Source organism: Aotus nancymaae, unplaced genomic scaffold, assembly GCF_030222135.1.
Source record: "Aotus nancymaae isolate 86718 unplaced genomic scaffold, 86718_ANA_hifiasm-v0.15.2.pri h1tg000089l, whole genome shotgun sequence".
Lineage (NCBI taxonomy): Eukaryota > Metazoa > Chordata > Mammalia > Primates > Aotidae > Aotus > Aotus nancymaae.
In genome coordinates, this window is record NW_026988504.1 from 2059499 (window position 1) to 2066604 (window position 7106).

Consider the following 7106-nt stretch of genomic DNA (forward strand, 5'->3'; position numbering starts at 1 on the left):
AGCTACTCAGGAGGCTGAGGCAGGAGAATTGCCTGAACCCAGGAGGCAGAGGTTGCGGTGAGCCGAGATCACACCATTGCACTCCAGCCTGGGTAACAAGAGCGAAACTCCGTCTCAAAAAAAAAAAAAAAAGAATTTCGGCCAGGTGTGGCTCACGCCTGTAATCCCAGCACTATGGGAGGCCGAGGCGGGTGGATCACCTGAGGTCAGGAGTTCGAGACCAGCCTGAGCAATGTGGAGGAAACCCCATCTCTACTAAAAATACAGGATTAGCCAGGCATCATTGTGGGTGCTTGTAATCCCAGCTACTCGGGAGGATGAGGCAGGAGAATCACTTGAACCCAGGAGGCAGAGGTTGTGGTGAGCTGAGATTGTGCCACTGCACTCCAGCCTGGGCAACAAGAGCAAGACTCCGTCTCAAAAAAAATAAATAAACAAAAATAAAAAAGAATTTCAAACCTAGGCAACATAGCAAGACCCTGTTTCTACAAAAAAAAAAAAAATTTTTTTTTAAGTAGCCAGGCATGGTCCCAGCTACCCAGGTGGCTAAGGCAGGAGGATTGCTTGAACTCCAGAGGTTGTGAGGTCGAGGCTACAGTGAGCTGTGATTGTGCCACTGCATTCTGGCTTTGTCACCCAGTACAGTGGCACAATCACGGCTCACTGCAGTCTCAACCTCCTGAGTTCAAGGGATCCTCATGCCTCAGTCACCACACATTGGCTTTTTTTTTTTTTGGTAGAGACGGGGCTCTCACTATGTTGCCCATGCTGGTCTCCAACTCCTGGCCTCATGCAATTTGTAGGGCCATAGGGCCCCACAGGGTCGTGAGGTGTCCCTTATGCTGTGCCGAGGTGTAAGAACTGAGAAGTAAAGAGACAGGACACTGAAGTACTGGTGAAGAGCAGCTGGACTTGGGAGGCCATGCCGCCTGTGAGCAGAGATTGGCGAGAGCCCCAAATGCCCAGAAGGGTCCGTATTTATTAGGTACAGCAGGGGGCAGGGTCGTGAGTAAGGTCATCATCTATAGGCTTAGTGATAGGACATACATAATCACGTGAGTCACAAGCGACGAGGCTACCCTATTATGTCACCTGGGCAGAGAGGTGGGCTGTGTGCAGTAGGGGCCGTGCCATACACAGTAGTAGAGAGTTGTGTACAAAAAAAGGGTCCACCCCCATTAGGCCACCAAGGCAAGGAGGTGGGCTGTGTGCAACAGGTGTCATGTGCAACACTTCTTACCTGGGGGCTGGAGACTTCAGAGGATTTCTAGTAGGAGGATACTGTAAGCCAATGCAGTGGGAGCTGACAGACCTGTGCTCTGCTCTTAAGATATTTATGGGAGGATGATTTGAGCTGGCACAGAAGTGAGAAAAGACTGCCAGGGTGTACAGCCGCCGTGACTGGTCACACCAGAGGGGTTCTTCTCCCTCGGTTATTTCCAGGATCTCAGGCCTGAGGCCGACTTTCCACAGGAACTGGATGCGAGGTGCTACAACTCCTTTATCGGGAGGAGAGGCTCCTGCTCCAAGCCTGCCATACAGCGTATGCCCTTTCAGGCAGGGACGCCGCCACCTGGGTCTTTGGTTCTTGTCCTGGTCTGGCTGTTTTCCCATGTACTGCTTCTGCTCTGTGACTGCTCTAGGCATTCCTCCTACTACAAACTAGTATATGGTTATACGGAAGGATTCTATAAATCAGCACTAAATGTGTCAGTACAGCTCCGACTACAATACCTCTATGATTATATAGAACTAGGTATGCTAGATATAAGTATTAAGTATGATTATATAAACTAGATATATGTAAGCAACAAGTTATACTTCAGGCACTAATTCTATAAACTAACATGATTCTATATAAAGGATTATATAAAGGAAATAGCTGAGCAAAACACCGTAAACTAAGATATTCTTCAGGCACTAATTGTCTGGACAGTTCTCCTTCCTCGGTGCCCATAGTGGGTGTTACCCACAACTTGTTTAGAAAAGTTTTAAGTTGTCAGCCAATCGGGTTTTAGTTTAGATTGTGAGGTCTGGCTCCAACCAATGGAAATCAGACACAGCAGTAAGGATGTCCCCAAATGCATAAGAAATAAATATGCCTGCTTTTCCTTTGTTCATTGTACTCTTGTGGCAAGATTTCTAGTGAGGGTACCCTTTCTACAGGAAGTAAAAATTGCCTTGCTGAGAGATCCTTTGTCCCAGTGCTGACTTTTCTTTGCAGCACTGAAAATTTACATCTAACAATATGTGTAGGATGTATATGCTGAAAACTACAAAATACTGATGAAAGAAATCAATGAAGATCTAAATAAATGGACAGATATACCACATTCATAAATTAAGGTGTCAATTCTTCCCAAATCAAAGATCTACAGATTTGATGTAATTCCCATCAAAATCACAGCTGGATTTTTTTTAAAGATAGTGACAAGCTGATACTAAAATTTATAGGAAAAGTCAAAGGAATTAGAATAGCCAAGGTAATTCTGAAAGAAGAGCAAAGGACTCCCAATACCTGATTTCAAGATTTACTACAGGCCAGGTGCAGTGGCTCACATCTGTAATCCCAGCACTCTGGGAGGCCAAGGTGGGAGAGTCACTTGAGCCTAGGAATTTGAGACTAGCCTGGGCAACACGGTGAGACCCCATCACTACCCAAGTGCAGTGATGAAGACAGCGAGGTATTGGTGAAAGGTAGAGACATTGATCAATAGACTAGAACAGAGTTCAGAAGAGACCATATGGACAATTGCCTTCTACAAACAAGGTTCTTTTTAAAACATTTTTTGCATATGTAGACCCAAGGAAGAAAGGGCAGCCTTTCAACGGATGCTGCTGGAACACTGGGGCCTCCGTATGGGGAAAAAAAAAACACCTTGGCTCATACCTCACACCTTATGGAAAGTTTCAACTGAATCATAAACCTAAATATGAGAGCTAAAACTATAAGAGTTCTAGAGGAAAACAGAGGAGAAAACATTTTGTCTCTGTTAGGCAATGTCGTCTTATATAAGACATAAAAAGCACAAACCATGAAAGAAAAAATTGGACTTTATTAAAGTTAAAAAATTCTCTTTGGGCCAGGCACGGTGGCTCACGCCTGTATGCCCAGCACTTTGGGAGGCCGAGGAGGGTGGATCACCTGAGGTCAGGAGTTCGAGACCAGCCTGGCCAACGTGGCAAAACTCCATCTCTACAAAAAATTAGCCGAGTGTGGTGGCATGCCCCCTGTAATCCCAGCTACTCAGGAGACTGAGGCAGGAGAGTCACTTGAACCCGGGAGGCGGGGGTTGCAGTGAACTGAGATCACGCCTGGGCGACAGAGCGAGACTCCGTCTTAGGGAAAAGAAACAAGGAAAAAGAAAACAGCTTGGCAGTTTCCTTTTTGCTTTTTTTTGAGATGGAGTCTCACGCTGTCACTCAGGCTGGAGTGCAGTGATCCGATCTCCGCTCACTGCAACCTCTGCCTCCTGGGTTTAAGCGATTCTCCTGCCTCAGCCTCCCAAGTAGCTGGGATTACAGGGGCATGCCACCAGGCGCAGCTAATTTTTTTTTTGTATTTTTAGTAGAGACGGGGTTTCACCATGTCGGCCGAGCTGGTCTCAAACGCCTGACCTCAGGTGCTCTGCCGGCCTCGGCCTCCCAAGTGCTGGGATTACAGGTGTGAGCCACTGCGCCCAACTGGTAGTTTCTTATAAACTCTCATATGATCTAGCAACCCCACTCCTGGGTATTTACACAAGAGAAACGAAAACTGGTGTCCACAAGAAGCCGGTGAGTGAATGTTTATGGCAGTGTCATTCATAATTGCCAAGCACCAGGAACAATCTCCGCGTCCTTCATTTGATGAATAAAATAAGTAAATGTGGTTCACACCAGTTACGGAACACCACTCAGCAATAAAGAGCAACCACCATGAATCTCAAAATGCGAAGTGGTAGAAGTCAGACCCTTTTGTGTGACATTCTGGAAAAGGCCACCTCTAGGGATGGAGAACAGAGAGAACTGAGCAGTCGCCACCAGAGGTCAGCAGTTGCGGGGCGGTGGGAGAATGTTCTGTAACTAAGTTACACAACTCCGCTGTGTACCAAAAAATGTGGATCTTACTGTATATATTTTTATTTTATAGAGCATTGGATTTTTTAAAAAGCAGCGGCAGGGGAGACCAGTGTGCTGTGACTTTTAGGGGAATGATGGCTTCCCTGGAGAGGACCGGGGCAGGATCCCCAGGGCTCCCGAAGGGAGGGGAGTCACAGAGCGGCTACGCACAGGGCCCAACCCTAAAACTTTGGAGAAGGAGTATGGCGAGGTGGTTCACGCCTGTAATCCCAGCACTTTGGGAGGCAGAGGCGGACAGATCACTTGAGGTCAGGAGTTCAAGACCAGCCTGGCCAACATGGTGAAACTCCGTCTCTACTAAAAATACAAAAATTAATCCGAGTCACGGCACCAAAAAAAAAAGAAAGAAAGAAAAATTAGCCGTCGTGGTGGCGGACACCTGTAATCCCAGCTACCAGGGAGGCTGAGGCATGAGAATCGCTTGACCCTGGGAGTGAGCCGAGATCACGCCACTACACTCCAGCCTGGGCGACAGAGTGAGACCCCGTCTCAAAACAAAACAAAACAGAACAAAACAAACAACAAAAAACAATACAAAAAAACAAAGCAGAGAGCGAAAGAACGGGAAGGTCAGGGAGGTCAGCAAGCGCCCACACGCCCTCCCGGTCGTACCGAGTAAGGAGGGGAGGCACGCACGCGGGTGGGGACAGGGCGGCCAGGGTGGCCAGGGTCGGCGGGGGAGTCCGGGGCAGCTGGAGTGAGCTGTCTTAGGGGAGTCCGGGACCATAGCCGGGCCCCGCGCTCTTCACGCCCCGCATCGCGCCCTCCCTGGAGTCCACGCCCAAGGCCCTGCGTGCCCCGCCCACACCTGCCTTGCCCCGCCCACATCAGCCCCGCCCCACTCGCCAATCACACCCCCGTCTCCGCCCACAACCGCTCGGGCCCCGCCCCCGCCCGGCCAGCTCCGCCCGCCGCCTTGGCCCCGCCGCCTATGTGACCCCGCCCCTTTCCAGTGGCGTCCAATCGGCCCCCCGGCGCCATCGCGTCCCTCAGCTATCCGCCGCTCCTCCCACGCTTGAACGTCCTGAAGGACAGCCGAGTCACCCAATAAGCTCCAGGGATGGCCTGAGCGGGAGAGTGAAGAGCCAATCCGGAGTCGGGGCGCGCAGGCAAGGCGGGCCGGCGTGACGGGCAGGGGAGGCGGTGCCAAGCTGGTTGCTAGCTGCTGCCGCCGCAGCTCGCTCGGGCCGCCCGGCCGCTTCATCGTCACCCGGCCTCGGGGCAGCGTTGGGGGTCGCGGGGCGCCAGGTCGCCGGCCTGAGGTTTGAGCGCCACTGGCTCCACATCCCTTCCCCGCCGGCCGAATCTGCGGGCCCCGCGCGCCAGGCCCGCTTCGCGGTTGCGCCCCCGGCCCGCGCAGGTGAAGGGGCCCGGGCAAGGGTGGGGGATGCAGGGCGCGCAGAGGTTGGGGGGGATCCGGAGCCTGCGCAGGTGGGATGTCGTGGTCTAGTGTTGGGGATCCGGGGCACCCACAGGTGAGGGGGGATCTGGTGCCCGCGCACTTGTCGGAGGGGTCCAAGGCAAGTGAGGGGGTTCCGGGGTGCGCACAAGTGAGGGGGGTCCGGGGCCCTCGCAGGTGAGGAGGGGCTCGTGCCTGAGGGTGTGGGTCCCCACCTCCATCCCCTCCGGTCCCCAGGACAACATGGAATCCAGTCCCGACATCTCGGGCCCGGCTGCCTTAAGCCCTAGGGGAAGTGGGGAGATGGGAGCTGCCCCGTGGACAAGCGGAGGGCTCTGCTCAGCGTGTGGGCTCTGGCCTCTCTGTCCAGGGTCAGGGTTAGGGTCAGTGTCAGCCCACCCTGGGGACCAGGTCCTGGCTCTGGTCATCAGTCCCCACCCCTTCAGGTCCTGGGAGGGACACAGTTTTATCCAAGATGTAGTGGCCTCCCAGGCCTCCTTTCATCTGGCCTGGAGGTTTCCAGGGAGAGGCCGCATTCCCCATCCCAGGGCCGCTTGCACGTGTGGCTGGGAGAGCAGAGCCCTGGGCTCCAGGGGCCTGTGTGGGTCCTGCCGGGGTGGCCAGTGCCCTGCAGGAGGTGTTAAGTCATCCACACAACCAGAAGTGCGTAACTGAGGACTCCAGGCTCCACCTCTAGGGAGTAGGGGTATCCTCTCTCTGTGGAAGGCACTTTGGGGGACTTGCTGTGGGCGGCTGGGTGGGAGGAAGCCCAGGGCGACCTTGGGTGATAGGCTGGGTGCCTTCTGACTCACTAGAGGCCGATGTGGCAGGGAGGTAATTCTCAGCCTTGGGCCCTTGCGCCAGCTTGTCCCATTCATCCACTGGTTCAGTTCACTGCTGAGTGCCTTGCCCTGCAGAAGCCGCACAATTCATAAACCAACTGTGTGGGGCCACAGGAGGGGTCAGAGCCCCATGGGGAGTGAAGAGTGACTGGCGGGTGCTCAGGGAAGGGCTCTGAGTGCAGAGAGGGAGTGTCCTGGGACCTGGAGGCAGGGGACGGGCGGGGCCCAGCTGGCTTATTTTGAGGAGCAGCAGGGAGGCTGTGTGGCTGAAGCCACAGCAGAGGGGCACGGCAGGGATGCTGATGAAGTCCCGGAGAGTACAGGGTCCAATCTTGCAGGAGCTGGATGTGTGGACTCTGTTCTCTGTGCCTAGGAAGCTGCCACAGGGTGTTTTTTTAGCAGGAGCACATGTGCGAGCTGAGATGCCTTCAGAAGGATCAGCTGAGGTGCCCTGTGGGGATGTGGAAACGGGCTGGGGGCTGCCTGGGTTTGCTCTGTGAAGTTCCAAAGTAGGGAACCCAGCATCCCCAAGTGTGTCCCCGATCTCAGAATGCCCGTCCGCTGTGGGATAACCCATATACCCAGTGAGTGCTTGGCCAGTGCAGCCTTGCCACCAGCATCTTGGCTGGACCTCACACAACCCCTTTTTAAAATGTGTATTTTACAGGGCTGGGCGTGGTGGCTCATGCCTGGAATCCCAGCACTTTGGGAGGCTGAGGCAGGTGAATCACTTGAGGTCAGGA